Below are 21,320 nucleotides of genomic sequence, written 5' to 3'. Positions count from 1 at the left end.
GTTTGTAGGAAATGCTTAGTTTCTTTTGCTTTTCTATTCTTTATACTGTGTGTATTTATATTTATATTGTATACTATGTATACTTCAATTATGTTGTCAGTCCACCCGTTCGCCTCAGAAGGACTGAAAAAAAATGGGTGGAACTGACGTCCGCAATCCAACGAGGTCTGTTTGTGGCTCCGATTACATCAGACGGGGTCGCGAGCGGAGCCGTGCCATTGCGACATCCTCGTCGATGTGGGAGAGCTCGGAAAAATAAGTTTCCGCGGAATGCTGGTGCAGGGGAGAATTTAAAAGGTGAGGAATCCACAGGCAGATACTGTATCCACCAGAAAAAGCGTTACCTGCGGTAAGTTGTTAATTACTCGTTTTCCAGGTCCTCCCACCACCCTAGTGAGCTAAACTAGTATTTTGCAGCACCCCAAATACCGGCAAACCTGTGTTGCAACAGTTTTTTTTCCTTTGAGAAAAGCCCTATGACTACTATATGTGTGCGTTTGTGTACCTAAATGAGCATCAATGCAAATATTAGGAAAAAATATTTTGGTTATAGTATAACAACTAAAATCCTGTGAATTTGCCAGCGATGGTAATGGTTACCTCTTGTCCTACACCCAAATTCCAAGCTGCTTTGTGTTAAAGTTTTACTTTCAGCGCATTGTAGTTCTGTTTGTGTCCATAACCAAAACTGGACAAACCCGGAGGGTTTTCAGACGATGACCATAAAGCTGTTTTTTTTGTGTTGAACTGTTTTTATTGGTTATAAATAGCATGGTTAGCTTAAAAAATTGGAGAATGGTCACAACCGTGAGTTTGTGACCATTCAGAAACTGCTCTCTGAACTTTCCCCACCGTGGAAATGGTCGGAGATGTACTTCTATCAAACATAGAAGGAAATTATTTTCCAGAGTGGCCAAGGGAACAGACAGACCCAGACTTCGTGGGGGCGTAGGGGAAAGGGTTTCTCCCGGGGAAAAATACTTTTCCAGTGGAGGAGAGGAAAAAAAAAAAGAAAAATAATGCCTTTTCAGGAGGGTGCTGGATTTCCGCAATACAGAGTTATACTAGGCTTACACAATTCTGGCTTTTGCTTAGAGAGGTGGGGTGAGCGTTGGTGGGTGGCAAGAAGTGCTAAAGCAAAGATCAAGCACAGCTCGCTGCGTTCATTTTTCTCTTTTACCTATTGACTCCTTTTATCTCCCATAAGAATTTGTCTTCTCTACTTTTCTACCTGCACAATAATTCTTAGGTGAGTCATCGGTTTGTACATGGTGCCTAGCTGTAAACATCTATGTAATGTTGAATATTTTCATGTTTTGCAGAGACGTTTGCGCAAGCATAGATTTTTACAAGATTTCATACTTTGGATGTGCTGCATATTTGACTATTTTGAGTTTTACTTGATTATAGGTTTTTGTGAGCCCAATTTAACGTATGTTTGCACTCCTAGGTGCCTAGAAATTCCTGGTGGAGCAAATAGCAGATCTTGACTCACATGGATGGGGTCTGCGAACATTTAGATTGAATGTGTGACTGTGGAAAATCTGCAAGTATTGTGAACTTTCCAAGTCGTAGATTTAGTGCTAAAATAGGAACATGGCATCTCTGGAGAAAGGCAAAGATAAGGAGATGATGGACAGAGTGCTGAAACGTTTCAGACACTCACCCCCAGTCACAGATTCGGGTTGAATCCATCATCCTTCTTTAGCTCACGTCGCCACCCCAGTTCAGAATCAGACATGTGCAAATTGTTCTTGACCTTGTGCCTCATGGGAACAGTCCAGCCCGAACTGCCAAGCCAGGTCTTCCCTGGACTGGAAACAAGCATCCTGGGACCAGTTTCAGGGTAACACCCCTCATCAGCCAGGCTAGCTTGAATCCAGTGACAAAGTGAGCAATGGACCCATGTCTGGGCATACCCTGCCAACTTAGGGCGAACAAAGCAAACATCAGGGGATGATGGACTGAGGGCTGAAACTTTTCAGACACTCGCCCCCAGTCACAGATCTGGGTTGAATCCATCATCGTTCTTTAGCTCACTTTGCCACCCCTGAGAGACATGCTGTATTAAAGTATAGCATTGAAGCTCCGCCCACTCTCCGCTCATATTTTTCATTGACTTTATCATTGTAAAGGTTGGCTTCTGATTTGTTTTTTTTTTTTTTTTTGTTTTTTTTAAAGTTTTTATTGAAACACTAAGTCAGTTACAAGCATGGGCCTACAACCACCAGGGCCGGCCGCTAGATTCAGAAAGGATCGTACATTAGTTAAAACAGTAGGCGACTCCTGGGGCCCAGCCCCGTAAATGGCTCAGGATAGCTCGAAAGAAGCAGGAGACATACATTTAACATAAATAACAACTAAAAACAAAAGGCGAGGCATAAGGGCAAAAAGCGTGGGTCAGGCTACATCCGGGGGACTTTACTCCAAACCTTCAATTAGCTATCAACAGGAGGGAGTACTGAAAGATCGGGGGGGGGTAACGGGAGAGAAACATCTATATTCGATTATTACAACCAGTTGCAAGGAACCATCAAGGGTCAGGGGGACAAGGCAATATCGGTGTCCACTAGGGGGGGCGTACAGATACCCCCACGATACGCGTTCCATTGCCCCCAAATTCTACCCCAAGCCCCGGGTTTACCGCGGGCCACATACACAGTCTTCTCCCTGAACATACACCAGTCCATGTTCTCCTTCCATACTGACACGGTGGGTGGCCGCTGGGAGCCCCAAAGCTGCGCAATATCCCTCTTGGCAATCATGTATCCCAGGGCCGCCCACCGAGTCTGAGCCGCGTTATAATCATTGGGCTCCCACACATTCAAGACACAGCGACGCACCTCCGGCAGCAGCGCAACCCCGGTGACTTGTCCCATGACCCCATGAACCCGACGCCAGTATTCCGCCACCTCCCGGCACTCCCAAAGGATATGGAGAAAGGTGGCACTGAGCCCACACCCCCGCTTACAGAGCCCATCTTCCGAGAATCCCATCGAGACCAGACGGGGGCCCGTCACATACACCCGGTGGAGAATCTTTAGCTGGACCAGGCGGAGACGGGCTGGAATGGCTACTTCCTTGGGGGACGATAGTGCGGACTGCCAGTCCTCGTCGTCTAGTTCCACCCCGTCCCCCGTCCACGTCTCCCGAAGGCGCACCAAGAGGTCAGCCCGATTATTAATAAGTTTTTTATAGATTAAAGAGATAGTACTGTCGGGGACATGACCATCGAGTATGCGGTCCTCGAGGGGCGAAGAGGCAGGGATCTTGGTCCCCTCCCCAAAGACAGAGAGCAGGGCGTGCCGAACCTGGGCGTATCGGAAGAACTCCTTTTCCGTGAGTTCGTATTCGCTCTGGAGCGCCGCGAAGGTCTTAACCGCGCCCTTCATCCATAAGTCTCCCACTCTACTGATGCCGATCGTGTCCCAACGGTCAAACCCCTTCGTTGTCCAGAGGCTTCCCAGTCGGTCGGAGGCAAATAAAGGAGTAGCACATGTTAGTCGCTCACTCCAGCCCATGGCTACATTGGCCGCCTTCCAGATCCGTACCGCGATCTTAGTAGGGCCCGTCAGGGTCCGTCCAGCCGAGCGGGAGTAAAGCGCCCTGTTATAGTTCCCACCGGGGAGCAAGAATTTATCCATATCATACGCCGGATTCAAGCCAGGCGCATACGTGGCATGGTTAATGGCCGATAACTGCGAGGCCCAATAATACCTGCGAATGTCGGGAAGCGCGATGCCCCCATCGTACCAGGGGAGAGTAAGCTTGGCCAGGGCGATACGCGCCCGTCCGTCCCACACCAGTCTCCTCTGCAGGCTCTCCACCTCCCGAAAGTAGGCCACTGGAATGATGTCGAAGGAGTTCTGAAGTGCATAGAGGAATCTGGGAAGGGACATCATTTTAAACAATGCCGCCCGACCCAGTGGGGACAAGGGCAGCCTACACCACCGCGCCGTGTCTTCCCTCAAACGCCGAAGTGGAAGCAGGAGATTGTGCTCATAGCGAGCCACCGGGTCCAACGAGACGTGTATCCCCAGGTATTTAAAGCCGGACAGAGATATTTGAATCGGAAGCCGAGGCGGCAGGAGAGGGGGGCCACCGGAGATAGGATAGACACAGGATTTAGACCAGTTAATCGTGAGACCCGAATTTCTCCCGTAGGAAGTCAGAACATCGAAGAGAACGTTAAGCGACTGCCGCGGCGAGGTAAGATACAGGAGAATATCGTCAGCATATAACGAGACCCGATCCTCAAAGCCCGGGGCCCACCGGATCCCCCTGATCGAGGGCTCCCAGCGGAGCCAAGCAGCGAGTGGCTCCAGGGCGAGAGCAAAGAGCAGAGGGGACAACGGGCACCCCTGCCTCGTACCCCTACCGAGAGCGAAGGGCCGAGAGACCCGCCCATTAACCACCACCTGAGCCATGGGTCCCGTGTAGAGAAGCTTCACCGAGCCAAGAAATCCCTCCCCAAAGCCGAATTTGGTCAAGGCAGCCCAGAGGAATGGCCACTCGATGGTGTCGAAGGCCATCGTGGCATCTAAAGAAACCAGCACGGCCGGTTCGGAGAGGTATTCTGCCCTGGCGAGGGCGCCATGGAGACGCCGCAAGTTGAGGGCGGTGTTGCGATGCGGGATGAAGCCGCATTGATCAGGATGAATCAGATCGGGAATGGGAGCGATCCGCCCTGCAGACCGCGACTCGGTGTCAAAGAGAAGCCACAGCGGGGAATGATCGGAGATACCCCTCGCCAGGTGCCTGACCTCTCGAATTCGACCCGTCTGCGCCGCGGGCATAAGGAAATAGTCTAACCTAGAAAGACTCCCATGTGCCCCAGAGTGAAAGGTGTATTGACATTGGGTCGGATGCATTAATCGCCAACTATCCACCAGGCCGAAGGTCTCCAACAGGCCACCTAGCCAAGCCTGGGCAGCGGGGAGGGCCCTGGGTGGGTGACGATCCAAGTCACCCGAGACCACCGAGTTAAAGTCCCCGCCCATAAGCAAAAGACTGCCCGGAAGTTCAAGCAGCATTCGACCCAAGTCCGCGAAGGTGGAGTTCTGGAGGCCCAGGGGGACGTAAACTGAGACCAGGGCAAGGGGATGCCCCTCCCACCTCCCAGTCAGACAAACATAACGCCCTCTGTCATCTGAGACTACCCTGGTGATCTCCAACGGAAGTGAGGATCGCAGGAGAATGCCCACCCCCCTGGAGCCAGTGGTGAAACCAGAGTGGGCCACGAGGCGGTATCCCCCCCTGTTCATTGCATGGCAGACATTACCAACCAGATGCGTCTCCTGGATAAACACCACATCAGGAGTCAGACGACGCAGATACTGCAGTACTACACCCCGTTTGATACGGTCCCCCAACCCATTGACGTTCCATGACATCAGCTTCAACCCGTCCCCCCCCATCCCCTCCAATAGATCAAAGGTCCCCCCGCAAGTAGCACAAGTCCCAAAAGTGGAAGAAAATCAATACCTCGCCCTGCAAACAAAAAACACACGACAAAACAACCCCTCCTTCCCCCCCACCCCCCCCAACACCCAACTCCCCCCACCCTGCACCCCTGCGGGCCAAAAAACCCCCCCAACTTGCAGTGTGCCTGTCGCCCAACTAACCCCAGTCTACAAAAAGACCCCGGAGGAGGAAAGGGACCCGTCCCCGCCCGCCCCCCGTACAGGTCCTAGCAAAACACACTGAACCAAAGAAGTACAACCCAGCTGAGCAGTGCAAAATGGCAAAATCAAGGACCACGAGTCACTCCAAAGGGGACCCGTCACCGTTGGCACCTGCAGAGGGCCCGGGACGGCCACCTCTGTCCGGTAGCGAGTCCAGCCAGTCACTCACGGCCACAGGAGAGTCAAAGAAGGCAGTCCGATCCTCATGTTCCACTCGGAGTTTGGCAGGGTAGAGCATAGAGTACTTTAGGCCCAGCTCACGAAGACGACGTTTCACCCCCTGGAATCCCATCCGCTGTTTCTGGACAAGTTGAGTAAAGTCCGGATAACAGTTAATGGATGAGTTCTCATGTCGAACCGGGCCATGGACACGTGAGGCCTGCAGAATCGCATCCCGGTCTCTGTAGTAAAACAGTTTGGCCACGATAGGCCTCGGGGGGGCCCCCGGCCGTGGCCGCCCGCCCGGAACTCGATGAGCCCGTTCAACGGCAAAGAATTTACTCAAGCCCGCAGGGGTCAGCTGTTGGAGGATGAGTTCCTCGACCAGGAGGTCAACCGGGCGGTCGTCGGAGGACTCCGGTACGCCGATGACACGAATGTTGTTGCGTCGGGCCCGTCCCTCGAAGTCCTCCAGCCGCCGGGCCATCTGATCATTGACCACCTTGATGTCACCAAGCGCGGCCTGCAGGCCCGACACATCCGCACCAAGGGTGGAGGTCCGCGCATCGAGAGTTTGAACCCTCTCGTTTGTTTTGGAGAGATCCGCCCGTATTAAGGTGACATCAATCGCCACCGTATCGATCTTGCGGGCCAGGGCCTCGTATTGCGTGGCGATGGTCTCCCTGATGCCATCAATGGCGCCCATGATATCCTGTAGGGAAAGTTCCGAAGAGACGGATGTGCCCCCACCGGCGGCGTCTGAGGGGGGACCGGCCGTTCCAGGGGAGCCTCTGCCCTGAGTGTAGCGGTCCATGTTGTTGGTCTGGACCGATCCCCCACGGAGGGAGGCCTTAGTCTTACGCCCCTCGGGGCCCCCCTTGCCCCCCATGTGGTCACAGACTCCGAGGGGGACCGCCGATCAAAAGTAGCTGGGGTACAGGCCCTGGAAACCAGCGCCTCACCCGAGGCAACAATATGGCGGTGCGGGGGGACCCAAGGCGATAGGCACTCTAGTGGCAGGTGGAGACAAAGCCTTGTGCAGAGGTCGAGGAAACACCCCGCCACCTCAAGCGCTCCACCGGCCAGCCCCCTGAGGTCTGAAAGTGAAACCGAAAGTGGTCGAGCGGCCCCTGGCACCGAGCCGCAGCCGCTGTTGTTCAATTGCGACACGGCTCCACGGTTCACCTTCGCCCCGGGCACCTCCGTCGGGTGGGTCCCAAAAGTTCAAACAACGATAACTCAGGATTCCCAGGTCCGATTAAATTTCTGAAAAGAGATACGTGCTCAGCCGGTCGTCATCTCCCAGATTCCATAAACCACGTCAGGATATTGTCAGGATAAATTCCGAGGAGCAGCGAGGGTCCGGGGAGCCCTGTGCTCACGCAACCATCTTGGATGCGCGCTAGGCTCCTCCAATGGCTTCTGATTTGTTAATAGGTTTATTAGTCCCTCCTTTATACCTCCCTGTATTCTGTTACCTACCATGAGGACTGGCCCTTTTACATGTGTCCTAACTCGGGAGCTTTCATTAGCAGGACAGAGAACTATTTACTTAATTAATGTACACAGGACTCCTGGGACTAAAGCAATGGCTGCTGCTTCCTGTTCAACAGAAGGCATTTGCTTGTTTACTTTTAATTGCTCTGCACCATTTGTTCCAGATTCCCCAGTTTCAATTTATTTTGGTAGGAGTTTAATTTTATTTATTTGGATTGGGATGTTTTTTGGAGAGCTGACACGATCAATCCTGTTCCCCAGGCACAAGGTTGGCAGCTCTGTAAATAAGCTACGCCACATCGGTAGCTTCCAAATCAATTGTGGCTGCTTCTTTGTATTCGCAGCGCACCGTGCCGCTTTCACTTTGACAAAGGGTGCCGCCCCACGCAGCACTCACGCGACGCCGGAACTTGTTTTGAGATGGTGACGATTTCCGCTCATCGCCGACAATTTCAGATTTCCCTGTATCGTCCTGCTACGAACAAGGAGGACATATTTCATTTCTTTCGATTTAGTTTTGTGCCCCTGATTTTATGAGTTGTTCTAGGTGCGCTATGGAATTTTATACACCAGTATTTATACACCGAGAAGTGCCTGTGATTAAATGCGCTGGGAGAGGACCCGGACGGTGAGGCTCCATCACACTCAGGACTGGGTAACTTGAGAGCGGTGCTCCTTGTCATCTGACGAGAAACACAAGGGCATCCCTTATTTTATTTTTTTGCATATTTATATTGTGCAAACTTGACCCGAAGGTATTGGAGCGCTTTACACGAGCACCGTATTTACATTACACATTCAGGCCCAGAATCACAGGATGTGAATGCGACCCCGAGGCTCGAACCCTGGTTTCCAGCACCAAAGTCGGCAGTCTAGCCGACGGACCACATCCCCTCCCCTTAAACCCACACGCCGCCACTGGAGCCCTTCAAAACTTGAGCAGTTGGAGGAAATAAAGACACATTCTAGCTCGCAAAGGACCCTCAATTAGGGCAATGAGGTGATTAGCCGAAGAGCAGCCACGCTGGGTACCAACCTAGTGCGGCCCTGCCTAACTAAATATTCAGGTCTGGCATGCTGGTGGTTTTGACATAATCTTCCAGCAGAACAAGAGAGGCAAAAAGAATAAAATGGTCTTTGTAAGAGAGACGCTTTTTAAAACAAACATGGCTACATTCGTGTTTTGCATACAAATAAAAAATATCCTGGTTTTATCTTACCATGGTTGATGGAGGACCTTCAAATAACCTGCAGTCACTGTAACACCACTTTTGTACTGCAAGAGTAACAAGATATATAACCAGATAAAAACTGGTTGCCAGGGTTCCTCATTTTCCAACTAGCATGTTAGTTCTGCTTAGAAAACATGACATGAGTACTGGTGATGTTTGGAACTGAACTAATGTTGAATCCACCGTCTTGGAGGAGGATGACTCACCAAACCTATTACAGGTTAAAACAAGGTCTGAAAAGCATGAAGAACATCATGACCATCGTGTCACTGCCATTCCTGGCGAAGCTGCATGTTAAAGCTGCAGGAGTTTTCAAACTGCAAATCAAATGCTTGCACAAAAGGGGTCTCTTGTGGGTGTTAGCGTCCGCACCTTGGGTAGAAATCTACCACCTAGGACTCTGTATCTAACGTGCATAACCTGCCACACAATGTAGTTCCTCATAAGAAAGCTCATGTCAGGCCAGGCCGCCGACTATGTAACAAAGACTGGATACGATCATTACGACAATGTTTTCCTCCCGTATTATCATGTGTCACATAATCGTCATGCTCCAAAGCAGGTCCGGTTCCAGCAGTTCTGGGGCCACGGGCCAAAAGGGAATGTGCGTAGTCCCTATAATTGAGATAAGTGACACAGCTCAGGAAGCTGCTTTGTGCAGATTCCTCCTAGGTTGCAGCTTCTCCTACCAGCCTCCTACAAGCACCTCTTTTACAACTCATGTTGGGCTGAAGGTGTGAATTGCTTGAGAGCTGAAAGTTAAAACTGTGGGGGCGCTAAAATGCTGGACAATGGGCGTCCCGCAGTGTGTCTGAATGGTCTCCTTGCAATTAGGACAAGAGGAAGTGTCTTCCTCTCCTAGACCTCCCAGCACCATCCCTGAGAGGCGCGCGGGGGGGAAGGGGGTTTGGGGGGGGAGAGGGCCCCTCCCAAGAATCCTAATTGCAAGGAGACACCTTTCTTTCAGTTGGATTGGCCGGGAAACAAAAGGACACCACGGATGCAGGGCCTCATGCTGGTGAGCTGAGTGCGAGGCCCTGGGCAGTTGCCCACACTGTAGAAACACAAGGGCACCACTTTACGATCCCTGTCAAGTTGCCCACACTGCCCATGCCTAGCGCCGGCCTTGCTCCAAAGGATGCGCTGTCTCATACATCATTTTTCACAAAGCTTGAAAGCCCCCAGGTGAGGCCTTTCTGATCCCTGCCAGCACTTGCAGTCCGAGTACCTTAAGCCAGGAGGACAGGAGCAGCTCCCTGCTACACGGGAGTTCATTTGCATACTAGTTAGGCTTCCCAGTCCTGCCATTAACCGGTCTGACAGTCTGCAGTTAACTTTGTTGGTGGCTTCCCTAAAATATCCTTGTTGCAATAGGAACAACGTTGCCCACCTATTGCAGTAGGTGTCAGGAACGGTAATTTGTGTGCTTCCACTGATCCCCTGTTGATCGACCGCAAAAGAAAACCAACTTTGTTACCCTTGGAGCCGGCTGCATCAGATCCCTTCCCAGAGACGTTTCAAAAGAAGATCAGTTTACTCTTACACCTCTTCCAACATGGCACCTGTCCATGGAGCGATCTAGTTGGTTAGCGGTCTAGTGTTCAGCAAATTGCCTTCATGATCGTGCGCGCGTTCTCTGAACGCGACGCACTTCAACTGATATTTCCTGTGAAGAGGTTGTGTCATTTTCTCCTCTCACAGAATTTAAGTAATTATTTCTCTGGGGCGAATGAATCCAGTTTAATCTTCATTGCCTGACATTCTCCGGTTTAGAAGAGCTCGGCAGCCTTCCGAGTTCGGCAGAGACTTGCCTCGTGAACTTTATTGGGGCTGTATCTCTCCAGTTTGTCGTGTGTCCAAAGCTTGTGGATTCCTTCTGGTGAGTCAATTATTCACTTGTGCGCGCCTGGTCAGCAGAAGACAGCGCGTAAGGAGCTAGCAGTGAGTTAAGAGGCTTTAGAAGAAAGGACAAGTAATTACTGCAGCGCTCCTCAAGAGCAGTTTCCTAATTCTCTTGCAGCCTTTCAGTCGCAGATAAAGACTCAGTTCAGTTCTATTAATAGGCAAATTTGAACCTTCGGATTTTGTGACTGACAGCTTCTTAAAGGACAGAGCAGTCTTCCAATTTTACCTTGAGTTATTGCTGCGCAGGAAGACTACAAAGAACCACTAGGCAGAGACAGAACTACTTATGTCAGATGTCTGTATGTAGAAATATATATATATATTATGCTTACCTCCAACCTTCTACAACCTGCCTAGAAAATAAGCTACATCAGTTCTTTCAGCTCAGCTTAGTCCTCCGTATCAGCAGCAACATTAATTCCACTGTAAAATTCAGGTAAAGATGTAGTTAGTGAGGGAGAGGGTAGCTAGGAGAACTGTGGCAGGGAACCAGTTATTATAACCGTTTTTAATTTGTATTTACAGATGCCAAAGCGATCCTCACTAAGAATCCAGGAGAAGCAGGCATAACAGTGGAGTCTCTCTTGTCTATCCCAATTCCCCTTTCCCCCGTCTTGCTGGAAGTTAATTTTATTTGCTGTAGTGAGGCAGGGGAGCTGGGAAAATAGTCCTCGCCTTTGAGTCCAGGCCTTCCAATATTCAGCTGCTCCCATGGTGGTACAAGAAATTTAGGTGCGTGGCACCTTCCTTCTGATTATTCTTGACAGATTGAAGTGCCATTTACTAAATTTTCACCTGGGCAGTATGGCGGAGGGACTGGATGTCAAGGTGCTGGCTGTAGTGTGAGAAGGAATTCAGGAACAGTTAAATGTTACCATGGAGGCTAATAAGACGCTTAGTGAGGAGGTTAGGAAGTCCAGTCAGGAATTAGTTACAGGTGCTAGTGCATAGCGTAAGGCCCCCAAACCATTCCAATTCACGCCCTCTCCTTCCACGTCTGAATTAACCACCCAAGTTATACATGCCATGTTCCCCACAATACCTTTGGCAGCTCCAGAAACATTTACTGGGGACCCACACAAGGCCCACATTTTTCTCACCCAATGCTCTTTGCACTTCCTTTGTAAGCCCATAGTTTTTAAGGAAGATCAATCTAAGGTGGCCTTTGTACTGTCTTACCTGAGCGGAGATGCGGCAGCGTGGTCTATGCCACTAGTAAGTTGCAATGATCCTATTTTGTATAATTTTGGGGAGTTCGAGGAAGAATTCCTTAAAATTTTTGATCACCGAACTGTATCTCAAATGACCGACAACGAACTCATGGATCTTAAACAAGGGAATCGGCAATTAGTTGCTTACATTGCACAATTTCACAAACTGATAGGGGAAACAAAGTGGCCTAAGGAAAAGAGTGGCAATTTTTTATCGAGGACTCCGATGAATTGAAGGATGGATTAGCAAAAATTCCTAAGAGGCCCACAGACGTTTCGGAGTTAATGGATCTTGTACTCCAGATCAATTTGAGACAAAATGAAAGGAGTGAGCGTCGCAAGGAGGTTCGGCCCATCCCACCGCGCTTCGATAGAGCTAGGTCAGATCCGGTTAAGTCTCTCGAGTCTACTTCCGTGGAAGAACCAATGCAAATTGGGTCAGTAAGGGGCCCGTTAACCAAAGAGGAAAGGGAGAGATGACATAATGGGAAATTGTGTATGTACTGTGGAACTGCCGGGCATTTTGTCAAGGAGTGTCCATGAAAACCTGATAACATTTCAGTTATGATTGATTCTGGGGCAACTGGAAATTTTTGCGACATCAAATTTGCCAAATCCTTAGGAATTCAATTTGTTAGTAAGATCAAGCCTGAAGCGGTGCGAGCAGTCGACGGTACAAACCTCTCTTCAGGCCCAATCACTTGGGATACCGAAGAAATCATCTTGGAAGGTCCAGGGCGGCATAGAAACATATTGAAGTTTGCCTTAATTGATGCCCTTCAGTTTCAGCTGATCTTGGGTCTTCCATGGCTTACCGAACACAACCCAAGGATTGAGTGAGCTCGAAGATAGATGGAAATGAATTCAGACTATTGTAATGAACATTGCTTTCATGTAGAGGAATCTAATCTTCAACCTTCCCAATCTACCTTATTGGCGGAACCATCTTTAGTGGTCTGTGCTTTGGAAGTTCCAGCGATTCCTAGTGAATATCAGGATTTTAGAGCTGTATTCGATGAGCAGGAGGCCAACAAATTACCCCCTCATAGGGAGTACGATTGAACTGGAACCTGGGGCGCTTCTGCCGTGCAGCAGAATTTATGCCCTCTCTGAAGCTGAGAATGTTCATCTGAAGGAGTATCTGGATCGATGCTTAGCCGATGGTTTCATCCGGCCTTCCCAGTCTCCAGCTTCTTCTCCTTTATTTTTCATTCCTAAGAAGGAAGGAAAACTTGGAACATGCATTGACTATCGTGCATTGAACCAGGTGACAAAGAATAGATACCCGCTGCCTTTGATCTCAGAACTAATGGATCAGGTGAAGGATGCTCGAGAGTACACCAAGCTGGATCTTCGTGGGGCCTATCATTTGGTGAGGATGGCTGAGGGGCATGAGTGGAAGACCGCCTTCCGAACTCTGTTTGGTCTCTTTGAGTACCAGGTAATGCCTTTCGGCCTGTGTAATGCCCCAGCTGCTTTTCAGCATTTTGTTAATGATATCCTTTGAGAATTTGTTGACCGCTTTGCAGTGGTGTATATTGAGGACATCCTCGTTTTCTCGGCCAACCTTGAAGGGCATGTACAACATGTGCGCGCCATTTTGAAGAAGTTGCTCGATCATCAGCTTTTTGTCAAGTTGGAGAAGTGCGTTTTTCACACCATAGAAGTGGAATTTTTGGGATTCATTTTATCTCCTGACGGAGTGGCGATGGATGATTCGAAAGGGAATGCAATAAGAGAATGGCCCTCTCCGCATAATGTCAAGGAGATGCAAAGGTTCATTGGCATTGCTAATTTCTACAGACGATTTATCTCAAACATCTCAGAGAAGGTTCGCCCAATTACTTGCCTTTTGAAGAACAAAGAACCTTTTGTGTGGAAACAAGAAACCGTGGAAGCTTTTAAGTCCTTGAAATAAGCTTTTACTTCTGCTCCTATCCGGTTACATCCGAATATTGATGAACCTTTCTTTGTGGAGGCTGACTCTTCCGATCAGGCCATTGGAGGAATCTTGTCTCAAAGACATTGAGATACTGGCCAACTCCATCCAGTTGCTTACAGGTCACAAACTATCGGCAGCTGAAATCAACTATTCCATAGCAGATAAGGAGCTGTTGGCGGTGAAGGATGCCTGCCAGGATTGGCGGCATTACTTGTTGGGAGCCAAGCATGAAGTAACAGTCTATACTGACCACCGAAATTTACAGTTTTTGAAGTCAGCTCGAACTCTCTCGACATGACAACTTAGGTGGTCTTTGTTTTTTGCAGAATACAATTTTGTTTTGACATATAAACCTGGAACAGCCAATTGGAAGGCAGATGCCTTGTCTCGGCTAAATTAGAGTGAACACAAAGAAACTTCCAGAGACGTTCACATAATTCCTGAGGAAAAGATAATTGGTACCATACATTATTTGGAATTTGAAAAAGAGATCAGGAATTCTATGACAGAGGAAGAATTGACGAGTTGGATAAAAGAAGATCCGGGAAGAGAAATTAGAGATGGGAAACCTTATCATGGAATTTTGTTCGTCCCTAGTGCAAGGTTACAAAGAGAAGTAATACAGCATTGTCATGATGACCCCCTAGCGGGCCACAAAGGAGTGACTAAGACCATTGAATTGATTAAACGTGATTTTTGGTGGTCCGATCTGGAAGCTCAGGTGAGACAGTATGTGGCATCTTGCGCAATTTCTGTTAAGGGAAAAGCTTTAAGACAGGCCCCGCAAGGTTTGCTCCAACCCTTGCCCGTAGCACCAGCACCCTGGCACACAATCTCAATGGATTTCATTGTGGACCTTCCTTCCTGTCAGGGGTTATCCACCATTTGGGTTGTGGTAGATCATTTCTCCAAAATGGCTCAGTTTGTTCCACTGAAATCACTTCCCAATTCAACTCCACTGGCCACTCTGTTCACTCAACATATAGTTAAGGCACATGGGATTCCCAAGGTGGTCATCTCAGATAGGGGACCCCAATTTATTTCATGGTTCTGGAGAGCTTTCTTAAGCAGACTGGGGGTAGACTTTTGTTTGTCCACCAGTTTTCACCCACAGACTGACGGGCAAACGGAGAGAGTCAATCAAGAGCTGGAGCAATATCTGTGCCTCTACTTGATGGACCATGAGGGAGATTGGCCAGAGTTAATTTGGGCAGCTGAATTTGCATACAATAATGCTGTACACTCATCCACAGGGATTTCCCCTTTCTTTTTAAATTCTGGCAGGCATCCAAATACCTTAGTGAATTAGTCAGAAAGTTTAGTACCAGCAGTGGAAGAGAAGGTGCAAAAGCTACAAGAGACCTATAAGATAGCAACCCAGAACTTGGTTAAGGCTAAGGCTGCACACAAGAATCAGGCAGACAAGAAAAGGAGGAAGAATCCCGTTTTTGAGTCAGGGGATAAGGTTTGGTTATCCACTCGATATATGCACCTCAAGGGAAATCGGAAGTTCCAGCCTAGATTTGTAGGTCCTTATGAGGTAGAAAGAATGGTAAACCCAGTTAGCGTTAACATCAAGCTTCCTTCCAGACTTAAGATACAGCCAGTATTTAATGTATCATTAGTTAAACGAAACCCTGTAGGTATGAGAATGGAGTTACCTCCAGATCCTATCCAAGGTCAGTCTGGAGAAGAATTTGAAGTGACTCTAAATTGAAGAAAGGGAAGATCTTTTATTTAATTGACTGGAAAGGGTTTGGTCCAGAGGATCATTCTTGGGAACCCAGTTCAAATGTTCATGCCCCCAGACTGGTTCGCGAATTTCATAAGACACATCTAATAAACCAAAAGAGAGAGGGGGAGAATTCTTGGTGGGGGGTACTGTCAGGAACGGTGATGTGTGCTTTCACTGATCACCCGTTGATCGACCGCAAAAGAAAACAACTTTGTTACCATTGGAGCCGGCTGCATCATTTCCCTTCCCAGAAACGTTTCAAAAGAAGATTAGTTTACTCTTACACCTCTTCCAACATGGCGCCCGTCCACGGAGCGATCTAGTTGGTTAGCGGTCTAGTGTTCAGCAAATTGCCTTCAAGATCGTGCGCACGTTCTCTGCCCGCGACGCACTTCAACTGATATTTCCTGTGAGGAGGTTGGGTCATTTTCTCCTCTCACAGAATTTAAGTAATTATTTCTCAGGGGTGAATGAATCCAGTTTAATCTTCATTGCCTGGCATTCTCCGGTTTAGAAGAGCTCGGCAGCCTTCCGAGTTCGGCAGAGACTTGCCTCGTAAACTTTATTGGGGCTGTATCTCTCCAGTTTGTTGTGTGTCCAAAGCTTGTGGATTCCTTCTGGTGAGTCAATTAATTATTTGTGCGTGCCTGGTCAGCAGAAGACAGCGCGTAAGGAGCTAGCAGCGAGTTTAGAGGCTTTAGAAGAAAGGACAAGTAATTACTGCAGCGCTCCTCAAGAGCAGTTTCCTAATTCTCTTGCAGCCTTTCAGTCACAGATAAAGACTCAGTTCAGTTCTATTAATAGGCAAATTTTAACCTTCGGATTTTGTGACTGACGGCTTCTAAAAGGACAGAGCAGTCTTCCAATTTTACCTCGAGTTATTGCTGCACAGGAAGACTACAAAGAACCACTAGGCAGAGACTGAACTACTTATGTCAGATGTCTGTATGTAGAAATATATATATATATATATATTAAAGAAATTTTTCTCCTCTGGATACGGAAGAAAAACGAAGCCGTGTGTGGTCGAAAATTGCTTTTATTCCTCAGTCAGCCATCCGTCAAACGCGTTTCGAGTGCGCAGCACCCTTGTTCACTGACGCTGAGTAAAGTTTTTACAGCCATTTTAAACTTTGTGCTTTCCACGTGACCAAACAACTACAAAGCAAGTGTATTAGAAGACAGACTCGTAGTTTTCAATATGAATTTCACACTATTACACTTAAATAGAGAATCAGCAAAATTTGGTATTGAAAACCCATAAATACTCTGTCATCCGTAATAATAATGAATAAATAATAGTACATTTGACAATGTATATATTGCCCAAGTGGGCTTTTAAGTAGTTGTTACATATATCTATCACGAGGCCGGTCATTTCATCACAATATAATTTCATTGTAAACTGAAATAGAATCAACAGAGATAATATCTTCTCCAAAATCCATTACATTAGTCAGTCAATCAAACCAATGAGTCAAATGAATCAAATCAGTTGCACTCTGTCACTAGTGCCCCAGTGGGCCTATGACCATATCCATATTGGATAGTATTTTCTATTGCACGTGGAAAACTTTGTATAACCTGAGTTTTGGCTAGGAACATTAGTTCAAATTTCATTAACCTAGATGAGTGTACAAATCCTCCTCGACATTCAAACCATCTGGCTGCTTTCTGAGGGGTATCTATGACCTACCATGGGAAGATGACTATCTTTTGATCACGATAGATGTAACAACACTCTATACGAGCATACGACACACTGATGGGATAAAGGCTGTTAAATATTTTTTAGGTTCAAGGCCGATATCTATGTGGGCCCACACCCAAATGCTTCTGTCAATGATTGAGAGGTGTCTCACAAGCAATTATTTTTTGTTCCACAATGAACTGTTCCATCAAGTATGCGGTACTGCGATGGGCACCTGCTTCGCCCCCAGCTATGCTAATTTGCATATGGGCTGGTGGGAGGAGCAGGTGGTCAGGTCGCAGTATCAACAACAGTGGGAGAATAATATCTTGCACTGGAGTAGGTTTATTGACGACTTGTTCGTCATATGGAAAGGGACTGAAGAGGAGGCTGCGACATTTATCAATAGCCTACAAATTAATGATCTCAATCTAAAATTCACTAGTCAAATTAGCAAGACTGAAATTAATTTTTTGGATTTGACAGTATATATTGAAGATGGAAAAATTGAGACGAAGTTGTACCGAAAACCTACTTCCAGTAATACTATTTTACACGCAAAAAGTTTTCACCCCACTAATCTCAAAAAGAGTATACCTTATGGTGAATGTATACGAACCAAACGCAACTGTAGCAAAGAACAGATTATTGCACAAGAACTATCGGTTCTAAAGGAAAGATTTCTGGATAGAGGATACCCAGATGTGTGGATAGAAAGTGCAATCCACAAAGTGCAGAACAGGAAAAGAGAAAATATCCTATTTGATAAAAAGGAGGAGGAACAGGGGAAGAGTAAGAAACTGTCTTTAACCACACCAGGTAGATTCATTACAACATACAACACACAACACACTAAACTAAGAGGCATTTTAAACAAACACTGGCATGTAATTAAGAATGACCCAATCCTAGGAAAAGTTCTCCCAAACAGACCACAGATCACATTTCGCAGAGCGAAATCGTTTAAACAGACCCTGGTTAGAAGTACCTTAAGAAAACCCAAACCGAAAACGACTTGGTTAACAAAAAAGCAGGGATTTATAAAATGTTCAAAGTGCAAAGCATGTAAGCATGGTGTGAACACTGAAAAGTATGCACCAGGCTTAAACAAACAAATGCAAACAATAAGAGGTAAATTCTCATGCAAAACCGAATATGCTGTCTACGTGCTCCAATGCCCTTGTGGCTTGAGGTACGTTGGCAGCACTATTCTGGAAGTACACAAGAGAGTGTTACAACACCTAAGAGCAATCAAAAATGACGACAGATCATATCCTGTCGCACGGCATTTTGAGAAATTCCACAACAAGCGACCAGATGGTCTCACATATTTTGTGATAGACGCAGTAGAGAAGAATCCTAGGGGAGGCAACAGGGAAAAACAGTTAAGGAGGTTGGAGTCTCGATATATTATTAAATTGAATTCGAAGCAGCCAGATGGTTTGAATGTCGAGGAGGATTTGTACACTCATCTAGGTTAATGAAATTTGAACTAATGTTCCTAGCCAAAACTCAGGTTATACAAAGATTTCCACGTGCAATAGAAAATACTATCCAATATGGATATGGTCATAGGCCCACTGGGGCACTAGTGACAGAGTGCAACTGATTTGATTCATTTGACTCATTGGTTTGATTGACTGACTAATGTAATGGATTTTGGAGAAGATATTATCTCTGTTGATTCTATTTCAGTTTACAATGAAATTATATTGTGATGAAATGACCGGCCTCGTGATAGATATATGTAACAACTACTTAAAAGCCCACTTGGGCAATATATACATTGTCAAATGTACTATTATTTATTCATTATTATTACGGATGACAGAGTATTTATGGGTTTTCAATACCAAATTTTGCTGATTCTCTATTTAAGTGTAATAGTGTGAAATTCATATTGAAAACTACGAGTCTGTCTTCCAATACACTTGCTTTGTAGTTGTTTGGTCACGTGGAAAGCACAAAGTTTAAAATGGCTGTAAAAACTTTACTCAGCGTCAGTGAACAAGGGTGCTGCGCACTCGAAACGCGTTTGACGGATGGCTGACTGAGGAATAAAAGCAATTTTCGACCACACACGGCTTCGTTTTTCTTCCGTATCCAGAGGAGAAAAATTTCTTTAATTGACAGAAACCGGCTTCCGTGCGGTTCCTTGCAACGAAGCAACTCTCGATTAGGTGGAGGCACTTCATTGACGGAAGACTCAAAGGCATATATATATATATATATATATATATATTGCTTCAAAGTTTCCCCTGGACTGAGACCGCACTCCAACAGCAGGTAGGTACAACCTTTTATTTAACAGCATGCAGCTTCCAATCCCCTGGTACTGCCCTCGGCCTGACGCGTTTCGAAGCGTTCAGCTTCTCTTCAGAGGCCCGCATCAGCAGTCCATTTAATCACCTTACCACCATCCCCTGCGTATTTAAAAGATTTCTTGGCTTCCGGTGCGCCATGCAATTGGATCATTCCTTTTCTCAATGTACGCCGGGATCTGTGGTCTTTGGTCTGTCAATAATTACCCTCCAGTGGGTTTGACTGCTGACACGCCATTCAGGACACAATTAATCACCCTCCATTGGGTTTTAAGATTGAACGTTGCGTGCCGGCAATGATAACCTGCTGTGCATATCAGAACGTGATTGGTTCACCTCTGCAAGTCCGCTGTTTTTGCGGTGGTGCGTCGTCTCATGCGGCTGGGACTGCCGCTACGAATTGCTTCAAAGTTTCCCCCGGACTGAGACCGCACTCCAACAGCAGGTAGGTACAACCTTTTATTTAACAGCATGCAGCTTCCAATCCCCTGGTACTGCCCTCGGCCTGACGCGTTTCGAAGCGTTCAGCTTCTCTTCAGAGGCCCGCATCAGCAGTCCATTTAATCACCTTACCACCATCCCCTGCGTATTTATTTATTGACAGACCAAAGACCACAGATCCCGGCGTACATTGAGAAAAGGAATGATCCAATTGCATGGCGCACCGGAAGCCAAGAAATCTTTTAAATACGCAGGGGATGGTGGTAAGGTGATTATATGGACTGCTGATGCGGGCCTCTGAAGAGAAGCTGAACGCTTCGAAACGCGTCAGGCCGAGGGCAGTACCAGGGGATTGGAAGCTGCATGCTGTTAATTAAAAGGTTGTACCTACCTGCTGTTGGAGTGCGGTCTCAGTCCGGGGGAAACTTTGAAGCAATTCGTAGCGGCAGTCCCAGCCGCATGAGACGACGCACCACCGCAAAAACAGCGGACTTGCAGAAGTAAACCAATCACGTTCTGATATGCACAGCAGGTTATCATTGCCGGCATGCAACGTTCAATCTTAAAACCCAATGGAGGGTGATTAATTGTGTCCTGAATGATGGCGTGTCAGCAGTCAAACCCACTGGAGGGTAATTATTGACAGACCAAAGACCACAGATCCCGGCGTACATTGAGAAAAGGAATGATCCAATTGCATGGCGCACCGGAAGCCAAGAAATCTTTTAAATACGCAGGGGATGGTGGTAAGGTGATTAAATGGACTGCTGATGCGGGCCTCTGAAGAGAAGCTGAGCGCTTCGAAACGCGTCAGGCCGAGGGCAGTACCAGGGGATTGGAAGCTGCATGCTGTTAAATAAAAGGTTGTACCTACCTGCTGTTGGAGTGCGGTCTCAGTCCGGGGGAAACTTTGAAGATATATATATATATATATATATATATATATATATATATATATATATATATATATATATATATATAATGCTTACCTCCAACCTTCTACAACCTGCCTAGAAAATAAGCTACATCAGTTCTTTCAGCTCAGCTTAGTCCTAAGTATCTGCAGCAATATTGATGGAGAAAGGCTATTCCACTGTAAAATTCAGGTTAAGATGTAGTTCGTGAGGGAGAGGGTATCTAGGAGAGGGTATCTAGGAGAACAGTGGGAGGGAACCAGTTATTGTAACCGTTTTTAATTTGTATTAACATATGCCAGAGCGTTCCTCACTAAGAATCCAGGAGAAGCGGGCATAACAGTGGAGTCTCTCTTGTCTATCCCAATTCCCCTTTCCCCGTCTTGCTGGAAGTGAATTTTATTCGCTGTAGTGAGGCAGGGGAGCTGGGGAAATAGTCCTCGTATTTGAGTCCAGGCCTTCCAATATTCAGCTGCTCCTGTTGTGGTACAAGTAATTCAGGTGTGTGGTACCTTCCTTCTGATTATTCTTGACAGTAGGGAGGAACACTGCAACCAAAAATCCACAGTTACTTTAAAGGTCAGTGGTA

At 47.1% G+C, this 21,320-nt stretch overlaps 1 protein-coding gene across 2 annotated transcripts in view; it reads left to right on the top strand.

Annotated features, from left to right (window-relative positions):
- The window catches only part of LOC146789708 (tetratricopeptide repeat protein 21B-like), a 576,531-nt gene that overhangs the window by 456,279 nt on the left and 98,932 nt on the right, over positions 1-21,320 (top strand). The window lies entirely within an intron of this gene.

The sequence above is a fragment of the Triturus cristatus genome, chromosome 10, assembly GCF_964204655.1.
Source record: "Triturus cristatus chromosome 10, aTriCri1.1, whole genome shotgun sequence".
In the NCBI taxonomy this organism is placed as follows: domain Eukaryota; kingdom Metazoa; phylum Chordata; class Amphibia; order Caudata; family Salamandridae; genus Triturus; species Triturus cristatus.
This window is presented reverse-complemented; position numbering and strand designations above follow the sequence as displayed.